The 12,500-nt window shown below is 34.2% G+C and overlaps 1 protein-coding gene across 2 annotated transcripts in view; it reads left to right on the top strand.

Moving 5' to 3' along the window:
• The first annotated feature begins 6,334 nt into the window (after positions 1-6,334).
• The window catches only part of LOC144978282 (uncharacterized), a 60,770-nt gene continuing 54,604 nt past the window's right edge, over positions 6,335-12,500 (top strand). Inside the window, exon 1 of one of the 2 annotated variants that reach the window (XM_078924129.1) lies at positions 6,335-6,808. The gene's annotated coding sequence lies outside the window, so the exon portion shown is untranslated. Of the gene's footprint in view, positions 6,809-7,531; positions 7,909-12,500 lie in introns of those variants that run through there. The other variant, XM_078924128.1, reaches the window with a different exon arrangement.

The following is a 12,500-nucleotide window of genomic DNA, read 5'->3' on the forward strand; positions in this document are numbered from 1 at the left end:
CACTCCTCTCAATAAAAGCATATGTTTAACTCTCTCCTTACCAGCTATTTTTAGACTTTTCCCCCGAAAATTCACACCCACCCAGCACAATAATAGCCTTTTCTTACTCAAACAAAAAATGAACAAGTGAGCTCTACAACACAGTGTTTAGTATTTATAGCTGTGATCAAAGCATGTCTTTATATTGTCTGATGTACACGAGAAATTATAGTGAGAAAATTGTCGGTTAGATCGTAACAAATATGACGATTTTCCTATGGGTGGTAAGGAGAGGGTTAAACTCCAACTTTATGAGTTGCGCATGAAAACCAATGTCCAGCTCAGATTCACCCCTATATAAATCGTTTTGACTTTGAGCTGACTGGTCACATGATTTTTGATACACTCGAACTGTTCTAGGCAATACACAGTACTGTCTATGGCGATATCGTGTCCAGATATTTCAGTGTTAGAGCTCTCACCTCACAAGGAAAGGTACCTATTTCGATCTCCAGTGAAGTTGATTATTTTCCGTCCACCCAGCAGTTATTGGGTAGCTGGGTCTGTAACATCTAGCGGGAGATAGAAAAAATAGAAAGCTGATGCCATTCTTTATTTTACGCCATTGAGGCAGGATGAACTCCGGTCCATGGGCCTAATGGCTATAAAAGTCTTAATGGATCTGTCTCGAAATAAAATAAATTTGATTCATATTTAATTGAAGTATGTGAAACGAAACTAACTCCCCTGAATAAAAGCATCTGTTTAAACTCCAACTTTATGAGTTGCGCATGAAAACCAATGTCAAGCTCAGATTCACCCCTACATAAATCGTTTTGACGTTGAGCTGACTGGTCACATAGTTTTTGATACACTCGAACTGTTCTGGGCAATACACAGTACTGTCTATGGCGATATCGTGTCCAGATATTTCAGTGTTAGAGCTCTCGCCTCACAAGGATAGATACCTATTTCGATCTCCAGTGAAGTTAATTATTTTCCGTCCACCCAGCAGTTATTGGGTACCTCATTACGATACTTGTAAAGATATATTTGCGATAAACCAGCGTCCAATCTATAGGGAAGCAACATATTTGTTGTCCGTTTAAAGCTCTTGAAATCAGGATAAAATGCGATTCATCCTAGGGCAAACTGCTCTGTCAGGCAGCCCCAGAGACCAGCGATCACATCCACTGTTCAGTAACTAAACTTGGTGGTGGCTATGAAACCTTCCTTAGGGCGAAGGAAGACTTTCAAAGCTGGGTTGACGAAACGAATTTGGAGATGTAGCCATACGCTACTACTAGTAACTGCTCTGGAGGCAATTTTTTAATCATCTGTTCCACTACATTGTTAGAAATGCCTCTTTTTAAACAAAAGCTGATTAAAGAACACAATTATAGAATTTTTCGATCAACATGCTTTATATGCTTTAAAGTGACCAACCATGCTCTTTTTTTTTGGCTGAGTGAACCAGATCAAAGATCAGGTTTTTCAAATCCAAAATCATCTTTCTGTTGTTCGGCTCTAAACAGGGGATCTTACAAAAGAACTCTGCAAAAAAGCTCGACACGTTCCCAAACAGGCGTATGAGGAAGATATTGAGGATATTTAGGGTAGACACTATCTCAAACAGTAACTTATGAAGATGATAGGGCTAGAACGTATACTTCTCTCTTCTTGATGGAGGTGAACTGGCCATGTCCTTCAGATGAATTATGACGTCATGCCAAGGGTCGCCCCCATATGGACCCCGCAGGGAGCAAGGAGGAGGAGAGAGATCTTTGGTGACGCGGAGAATGACCCAGGAACGTTAAATGATTGCCAAGAGGTGGAGGCTGGGACAAATGTCAACGATAGCAAGCAGCAGACCTTATGACTTGATGGTTGGCGATCTTCTGTATAAGGCTTATGTGCAACTGAAGCACCACAGTGATAAGTAAGTATCCGTGTATGTTAAGTCCGATATAATCGGGTTTGGAGAAAGTATGTCACAAACAATCAAGAGGCCATTAACAACTCTTCCAACCTTGACAAAAAGACAATGATCAACAGAGTTACTAAATCTGGATATTATCACAAAAATTACAAGAACAAATGTAATCACAATTTCGTATATCTGAGTATGAATAATAAGTGTTTAAGTTCTGAATTATAGAAGACTACATCCATTGTCTTTTCACTAAGACAAAACAGAAACCTTTACGCAACTACAAATCAATTTTAATTGAATTTTCAGCACACAAATCATCTGAACTAAACATCGACGTGTATTGGTTAGTTGTGAATGTGCAATAAGGACCTTTTAAACTAAACTTTCATTGTACGATATAATGGGACCAAATAGCTCTTCAGTTTTAATCTTTATGGCCTTCGTGAGAGCCCTCGATCCAGGATGGAGGGCCAAATGTTTGTCTTCTACTAAACTGCAATTATAAGAGTATGAGTATGAGTAGCTGTATTGATGCGATGAAGGTTTTGTTTCGTTGCATACAAACCGGCTTATTAGTTTGTGTTACTGCTTGTCCCGATTATTTCAAGAACTACTTAATTTACTTATATATCTATTATATATTAAAATATCTCTTGAAGCACTGTAAAAACACGCATTATAAGAGTAATTACTGTTATCAATCCTCTTGTTTACTGAAACCCCTATTTTTATAGATACCTAAGGACTATGCCAGCAAGTATAGATTGCCAAGATCACATTGATGCATTATGTTCTCATATTACAACCATCAAATGCAATGGGGGCTCATTAAAATGCTACAGAAGATCTGCTAAGGCTGTCCGGAGTCAGAAACGGTCAAACTGTAGTTAGGAGCTTTTAAAATATAACTACATTGTACGATGATACGAGAGGACCAAACAGCCCGTCAATTTTAATCTTTATGGCCTACGTAAGAGCCCTCGATCCTGGATGAAGGGCTAAATATTTGTCCTCTACAAAACTACAATTATAAGAAAACGAGTAGCTGTATTGGAACAATGTAAGTGTCCCTTTTCCAATTCCAAACAAAATAATAATAATAATAATAATAATAATAATAATAATAATAATAATAATAATAATAATAATAATAATAATAATAACAATAATAATAATAATAATAATAATAATAATAATAATAATAATAATAAAATAATAATAATAATAATAATAATAATAATAATAATAAAAATAATAATAATAATAATAATAATAATTTTATTTTTATATTATTTATTATTATTTTATTATTGTATTATTAGTATTATTATTATTATTATTATTATTATTATTATTATTATTATTATTATTATTATTATTATTATTATTATTATTATTATTAATATTATTATTATTATGCAATACGGTGATAGAGACAAGGCTATTAACGACCATGCACTCATTTCACACCTTCGTAGGGTGACAGAATGTGAATAAAGAGCCTTTTCCAAGGACTCAGCTGTGCGCCGCTCAGAGCGTGATTTGCACCCAGGACCTTCCATCCGAAGTCGAGTGTTATAATATACTACAACCCCACATAGCCTCTACTCGTATCTCAAAGACCGATGTCATGTCAACACTAGGTGAAAAAAACAAATATTTTGAAGCGGTTTAACCCATTGTGATCAAAAAGTTGATGTGTGCAATATGCGTCACAACGATCAGGCAAGTTTTCGGATTAAACTTTGTGCTGAAAACGAATTTGAAGCTAAAAATGATTTTAAACATGCTAGGTCTAGTCTCGGCTTTCTTTTCTTCTTTTTTTTTCATGTCCTCATCATCCACTCAGCTGAGAATGAATGTGTGACTCTATTTAATCTGACCGAAACTATATTTCTCATTCTCGCATTTTAATGAGCTATAAGTTTATGCTATGCATTTAGCCAAAATGCTCACAACATCCGCCAGCCAGACATAAAGTATCAACACACACAACTGTGTAATTATGAAAGTTTAGAGTCTGATCGAATCTAGTGAGAACTACTCATAAAATGACCGGCTAAAAATAATAACAAAGACCTGAGTGACGTCAACTTTTTTCTATCTATAGATAGTATGGGCTTGGCCAAAAACTCGCAACATTGCTATCCAGAAGTATAATGGACCAACACACAAAATTGTGTAATCTTGAACGTTTATAGTCCGGTTAATAAAGTTTTTAGTGAGAATTACTCATAAACGTGGATGGCAAATAGCAATAAAAAGACCTGAGTGACATCAACTTCGTTCCATCTATACATTAACCCCCAATCTCATAATTATTTTTACTATCAATTTCGTTTTCAGAATATTATTCGTCGTTACTCAATTTTGTTTCGAGGGTATGGATAACATATTATTATTTGCCTCTATTTACAACATCTATTCTACGCGATGTGTACGGTAATTTGGGAGGTATAGGATCTTTTTTTAGTTTTAATTTTTGTTTATGGTTTACGTTTATGTCATTATATTTCATTTATTATTTGCTTTATTATTTTAGAAAGTCTTTAGCCTATGGCAATGCCCAATGTAAATTTCTAGAAGAGGAAGAATAAAGTAAATATTATCTTATCTGAATGATTCTTTCTTGATAACCCCAAAGTCAGTCATCCAGAGGAAGTCATCTTCTTGTCATGACATCGAGCTTTTGTTTCTGGTTAGTTAAAAATGACTCTTATAAAAGATAAAACAAAAAGTAAACGACGTTTCCACCTTTGGCCTTTTTCAGGTAGACAAGAACATGAAATAATATGTTATCTTATATTTGCATTATGTTTAGTAAATGAGAAAGAGAGGGTAAAAAAAAAGACTCATTTAGTCACCTCTATATTTTTGTTTTTGAACTGTCCATTTACTCGGATATTAGAGACTGACGTCATGTCAAATGTTTATTCATCATTTTGTCCCGATGACAGAGAGATCCGGAGAGTGGAGTCAGTAGAAATTATAAAGAAAAAAAATCCGTCCCCAGGCAAGCTGCCAGAATAACGGAGACAACTGGACTATGTAGTTCCGGATTACAGAGACGCGACTATATATTGAAGTGCTCAAAACATGGTCACAGAAATTCTAGAATATTAATGAAAGATATACTTTAATGTTTTGGATTCAACACAGCTCTAACAACTTGGAGCCATTGGGTTTATACGGAGCAAGCCTACACTCTCGAAGAGAAATCTTATCATTTTTCGCTTACAATCGGACGATGAAAACTATTTCAAAATACCCTGTTGCGGGAGGTCCGCTAATAATAAATTAATAATCTCATATATAGCGCAATACCCAATAAAAGCGCTTTACAAGAATCCCAAGCCATATACACCACCACTTATAAAACGAGATATGACGCCTTTAAAGTGCTTAAACAATCTATGATGAACGGACAGAACGCTGTTGCTGGCCAGGTACTCACATTTAAGACACGAGTAACTTGAGACAATGTGAGTAAAATTGAGCTTTTATGTAGCGCAATATCCACTTAACGTGCTCAAATCGCTTTACAATGGGTCCCTGGCCAACAGCAACATTTAACATGTAGGACCGGACATGACGCCTGTTAGGCGAGATTCCATTTTTTTACGGACAGAGACAACCCTGTTAACGGCCAGGTACTCATTTTACACCTGAGTATGGTGAGAGAATGTGAGTAAAGAGCCTTCTCCAAGGACTCAACTATGAGCCGAGCGAGGCTCGAACCCAGGACCTTCCGATCATACCACAAGACTGCATAGCCGCACTCTTAAACCTAGAACCTCGTGAATATCCGTGTCTTTCCAGAGTACGACAGTTGGCTAGTTAACTTATCTAGATAAAAAAATATAATGGAAAAACTTTAAATTACGACAAATCAGGAACGAATGGTGCAAAATGAGTGGTTGTAAATCAAAACGGATTTACGAGATTTTCCAATATTTGTAGCGTAAATAGCGAGTCTGTCCAAAACATTAGATTTGTCGTTTCTAACTCCAGACGATTCTGTAGTACACTGGCAAAACACGTTTTTCTTTCACTTTCGCTAGAATTGTGTTTATTTAAGATATTGATGGAGACGATCGGCGACATCAAAATGGCTCAAACCTGAGTCGTCAAAAGAAGTCTCGAATTTGAGACTTTTTTGAGTGTAGGATTATTTCAATCCATTTGACACATGAAGTAAAAGCTCTCCGGCGAAAAGTATTTTTTAAAATCTGTGATTTGTCAGCGAAGGACACTTCTAGCTTATCCCCCCTTATTCCTTCAGAACGTTATCAATGTGTGACTGTCGCCCAACGCTCTGGCCCCCAACGCAGATTTTGATAAGGAAATGATGAATAGGGGACAGCTCGGGACAAGATTAAAAATTCTTTCCTGAACCTCTTAATAATACTGAAAATTCTCATAGTCTTGCGGTAAGTCTTCTGCTCGAGCTAAGTTGGGAAGCAACGTAGAGCTTCCAAATATCAGAGCCGGGACAGAGAAAGCCAGGGACGAAAGATTTATAGGCAAATGTTTATGATATTGGGACCGAGTAGGGGGGCAGAAGAATCAGACTAAGTTCTATAGACTATTTTTTTTTACAGAAAAGTAATTCTTATTCACAAAGCATGGTCATAGTATTCCCATGGATAAAGAGCGATTTTCGACCACCTTGCAAGATATTCTTGGGTGTTTTGGGTGTGTCATAAAATTGGTCCCAAGTAAGGAAATTCTTTATATTCCTTATTATTAATTTACTATCAATACAGTTCCATCTATTAGACATAATGGTCATATGAAAATTGGATATTAAAGCAACAGTCCAGCGTAATCCTCTGTTACTTCGGATACGGCCCATGTAGGAGATCCTGGTTCCCGACAAGGACGTTCAGTTTCCAGGTAGTGGCGGCTTCTCTCTTGCTATTAGCATTTAAATGTAACTTTTTTTCAACATGTTTATGTCTATTTATTTATATGTGTATCTATATACTATGTGTATGTTCTGTCTGTCTCCTACGGAACACCAATTACCAAAACGCATATTTGGATGATTTGGCACACCTTAGTGATTTTTTTTTCCTATACCGCGATTAGTGAGCACGAACAACGATAAGGAATTTCTGCCAAACAAACAAACAAAAAATGAAAACTTAAGATGCCTTATCCGAGATTCACCAACAATTAATCTTTTGATTTAAGAAGTCGAAAGACAATTTGATGATGTTCATGGTGCATTCAAGAGAGAGAGAGAGAGAGAGAGAGAGAGAGAGAGAGAGAGAGAGAGAGAGAGAGAACTGGGGAGGGGGAGACAGCGAGAGAGAGAGAGAGAGAGAGAGAGAGAGACCTTGAGAGAAAGAGAGAGATAGTTTAGAGACGGGAGAAGAGTAAAACTGAGAGGGAAAAAGTAAGGGACACAGGAAAGAGAGAAAGAAAAAGAAAGAAAGAAAGAAAGAAAGAGAGAGAGAGAGAGAGAGAGAGAGAGAGAGAGAGAGAGAGAGAGAGTACAGTAGGTTGTTTGTAAGATGGAGCAATGAATACAAGGATAGGCACAAAAACATGGGACAACAATATGACGTCATGGGCGTATCGAAAGGGTAAAAGTGACCGCAGTGAAATGGCGACGGTTAGTATCACTGATAAGGGTGTCCCCCCGCTCCGTGTGACACCGATTACACAAGGTCTTTGTCGATACCGTTGGGTGTAGCCTCTAGTGATATCAAACGTGTATCTTTACAATGCATCAAACTGCGATGCTTGGTCTGAACTCCATACAGTCATCTGACACTTTCGAATATTAGCTTTACAAAACTTTTACAAACAGTATTTATGAAATATTTTGATTGAAATCCGGAGTGTGTGATATTTCAATATTTGGATCATTCTTTCTCTAACGTTTCTTTCGCTCGGATTTATTGCTTTATATTTTTCAAGTGAAAAAACAACAACAAAAAAAAAAAAACAAAAAAAAACACATCCGGCCTTATATTACTTTTACTTCGGTATGTATTATATTTTTTTCATAAAAATATTTTACAATGTTAGTTTTTAACTCGTATATGATCTGAAAAAGGATTTGTCACTCACTTGTATATGTCGCAACAATCATTAACTTTTCTCTAAGCGCGTTACAAGACGTCCGGAGCCAACAGCAAAACTTAACATGTTGGAAGAGACATAATATTCAGCGATATCTTTCGACAATTCCCAACACAATCTGCTCAGAAACTCTACGCTGAACTTAAATGGTGTTTAGTTTTGTTAAGAATTGTTTATCTTTATCATTACTTTTCTAAATGTATTAGTCAATGGCAACACCCAATGTAAATTTTGAGAAGTGGATAAATAAAATTCATCACATTATCTTAAATTCTGCCGTGACAGTTAAATCACAATTTTATCATTTTATCCAGAAAAGTTTTACACATAGTTCATAAACAGATAGATTATATATATATATATATATATATTATTATATATAATATATATATATATATATATATATATATATAAGATATAAGACATATTATGCCCTTCCGCCACGACATTATAACATATCGTCGCTTAGGCATTCCATGAAGGAATATAGATAATTCATCAAACAAGATGTCTGATGTCAACAGGAATTGCCCATGTTGTCCAAAGTGAGCAAATTGAGGGTTAATAATCTATACAACATTATATATATATATATATATATATATATATATATATATATTATATAATATATATATATATATATATATATATATATATATATATATATATATATATATATATAAAAGTTTTAAAAATTAGGGAACAGGCACTGGTCTAAGATGAAGATCTGAAGAAGTGTATATGAACCAGTGCCAGACAAAGCAAAAAAGAAAAATACTATTTTGAAAATGGCCATCCAAACAGATTTTGGGGGATGGTTTTCTTCTTGTATTTTTCTTTTTTGCTTTGTCTGGGTCTTTTTCATATCTACACACTTTTTCAGATCTTTAGATTAAGAATATCTAGCACACAATTTGTCAAAGAAATCATAAAATAAGTCTTAGGTTTAAAATAAATTGGCACGGGAGGGGCCGATTTGATCTATCAGTTTATAAACTGAAGGTTTTCTTCACAGTCAGAAAAAATGTATCGCTCCGCGCCAATCTAGGATAGTAATAATAATAATAATAATGATAATAATAATAATGATAATAACAATAATAATAATAATAATAATAATAATATAATAATAATAATATATAATAATAATAATAATAATATAATAATAATAACAATTAATAAGAAGAAAAAGAAGAGAAGAAGAAGAAGAAGAAAGAAGAAGAAGAAGAAGAACAAGAAGAACAAGAACAAGAACAAGAACAAGAACAAGAAGAACAAGAACAAGAACAAGAAGAAGAATAGTAATAATGATAATAATAATAATAATAATAATAATAATATAATAATAATAATAATAATAATAATAATAATAATAATAATAATAATAATGATGAATAATAATAATAATAATAATAATAATAATGATAATAATAATAATAATAATAATAATAATAATAATAATAATAATAATAATAATAATAATAATAATATAGTACTCCTCTATAGAGCCGAAGCCTTAAGGCACTTCATAATATCACTTGGTAAACTGTAAAAACATTCAAATCGTATACCAAAAGATTCATACAACAGTCGCACACACAAACTGTTAAAGGTTTCCAAAATAAAATAGAGAGTGATATTCAACAAATTATAAGAACTAGAAATAATACAATTGATTATGTGAACTTAACTTGATGAGGAAAATGAATTTCAAAGTCATAATAATCATTGGATATTTGATTTTTGTTGTTGTTCATTGTGGTTAATTTTGGTGATATTTTCGTTGTTAATTTATTATTTTTTTCATATTGATGTTGTATGTTGTTGCTACTGTTCTTTCTGTTATCATTGTTGTTGTTTTTTTTAAAATCATTATTCTTATAATTAGTGTTGTTGATAAAAATGCAAAATCCGCGCTCAAAATGTAAGCATTGATTTTAACACAAATCTTTATATATATATAAAGATAGGCGTGTTTGTGTGTGTGTATGTGTGTATGTGTGTGTGTGTGCGCGTGTGTGTGATTCACAATATATAAATGGAATTATGTTGTATGAATTATACAAGACTGAAATGTTACCACAATCAAATGCCAAATATTGAAATTTATCTTTACAATTTTCCCCCCAAAAATTGTATTGAAAACTTTTAATTCCAAGATTGTTTTATTAACCGCGCCGCAAAAAAATAAAAAATTGCCATATCGAAGATCTTGGACGTAATTCTGAAATTTCGATGTAATTTGATGTGACTGATCCGTTGTATTTTTTTTTTCGAATGATCCAATTGATTTTCTAATGTCTTGAATATTGATTCGATCCCATGTATTTTGAATTGACCCTTGTTAATTTACTTCTGTGTAAATTGTGTTACCATCCTTATAAACTATCAATGACCCAAATGCTGTAATCTATCAATTGCGATTCCATGGAAATCAATAAGTCAGGGTCCATTGGAGTCTATTCATTTTTTGGACATGAATGGAATATAATTTCTGCTCGTACTGAAAAAATATGAAGCATTATTAGAAGCAAAAAACTTATTCCAGACTTTGTCCCGATCGGTCATTTCTTTTTCAAACAGACGCGGCAACTTCTTACACTAGATAGTAACAATGAACGGCTAGAACAAGACGCCAGTTTGGAAATTTTCAATATCGTCATTTTTATACGAGTTTGTTATAACTGACATAATTTCCTAACCCATAAATCATTTTAAAAATAAAACTTGGCATGAATTAACTTAAGGTATTGTTCCTGTTGCTTGTAATTTTTTGTATTTTTTTTTTATTTCTACTTCGCACTGAAATAGCGTTGTAATTATTTTTAAAAATTTTGTTTTTATTTTTCGCAGCCTATAGACGGTCTATATAGCTTCACAAACGTCTTGGCCAATTTATTTCTCTTTTTAAAAACCCCAGGAAAGAGAAACATTCCAAATTTGCCGTTTACTCTTTTTTAACAATTTTAAAAATATCTTTCGATACATTTTATATTTATTTGTTAACATATTTTTTTGTTTTCCTTTCTAAAAATGTATTTACTAAATAACTTTTCTTTTTAAAAATTACATGTTTATTATCCTTATACTTACAATGATAAACCCAACTATTAAATATTTCGGTGAGGATGATTTTAACCTTAAATTGGCAATTAACTACTTGCTGGGCTTGTTTTAACATTGCTGTAATGGACAATATTTTACTTTAGTTTGAGAGCATTTCCATGAACACTGATTCCATAACAATTTGGGTTATCAGACCTACAAACAAGTACACGTCGGTTTCATAATTCCTACATAATTCCAGTTTGACGTGGAGAGACAGACGTGCAAGTTATACCAAGTTTAATATTCATCCTTCTTCAGCCAACACCAGACGCAAACAAAGTCACTGCCCAATATATTAGGAAGGAACAAGCATTCTGCTGTCTACAAAAAAAACAAAAACAAACCCAGATGTACCAGTCCTTGTGATTTTAATCAGTGTCCACCACTCCATTCTACAGTTCATCAGCTTGTTAATATTCCGACTCACCATAATAAGATTTTAGATATGTGCTATTGCAACTACCAGAATGCATACAAAAGCATTCAAAAACCAAGTATAGGAACCTTCGATTTTAACAGCATGAATGTTTTAATACAAGCAGCGGTTAAAACAACATAAACCTGTAGACATTTCAACTCGAATGTGGCCAACGAATGATATAGCAAACCTAAAATGGGATATACTGATGACTTCATAAATAAAATTTTTAAAATTCCCTTGATTCATCCCCAAGGGGAAATTTGTCTTTAGGGTCTATTCCAAGGGAAGACTGGAATAACCCAGGCGTCAGCCGCAGAGCAGTGCCGCAAAATGAGCTAGGGCGAGGTGACGTGCTCAGGGCCACACAACGCAGCGGCGGGCGATTGAACTCGGTATCTTTCAAGTAGGAAGCAAAGACCGTACCACTGAGCCACGCTGCAATTGACAATTGACGAGTGGAAATTTGTCTTTAGGGTCTATTCCAAGGGAAGACTGGAATAACCCAGGCGTCAGCCGCAGAGCAGCGCCGCAAAATGAGCTAGGGCGAGTTGACTTGCTCAAGGACACACAACGCAGCGGCGGGTGATTGAACTCGGTACCTTTCAGGTAGGAAGCAAAGACCGTACCACTGAGCCACGCTGCAATTGACTATTGACGAGTGAACCAACGGGGTGACAGACTTTTTGCTGTGACCTCTGCTTAAAACGTAAAATTATCAATATATATCCAAACAACAAGCCATAGATTACCAATAACCTAAAATGTCTGATTAATGTGAAAAATTGATTCACCTGACTGGCAATAAAACCAAATAAATTGAAGTCGAGAGAAGTCTTTAAAAAGCGATCAAAGAAGAGAAAACATCTTATAAAGATACAATGGAGGATAAAATAAGGAATTCAAATACTGCTTAAGCCTGGTAAATGATTAGTCAAATGGGTGGTATTTAAAGCAACAAAAAAGGTC

Source organism: Berghia stephanieae, chromosome 8 (genome assembly GCF_034508935.2).
Source record: "Berghia stephanieae isolate SIO BIC M18660-M18661 chromosome 8, UCSD_Bste_1.3, whole genome shotgun sequence".
Taxonomy (NCBI): domain Eukaryota; kingdom Metazoa; phylum Mollusca; class Gastropoda; order Nudibranchia; family Aeolidiidae; genus Berghia; species Berghia stephanieae.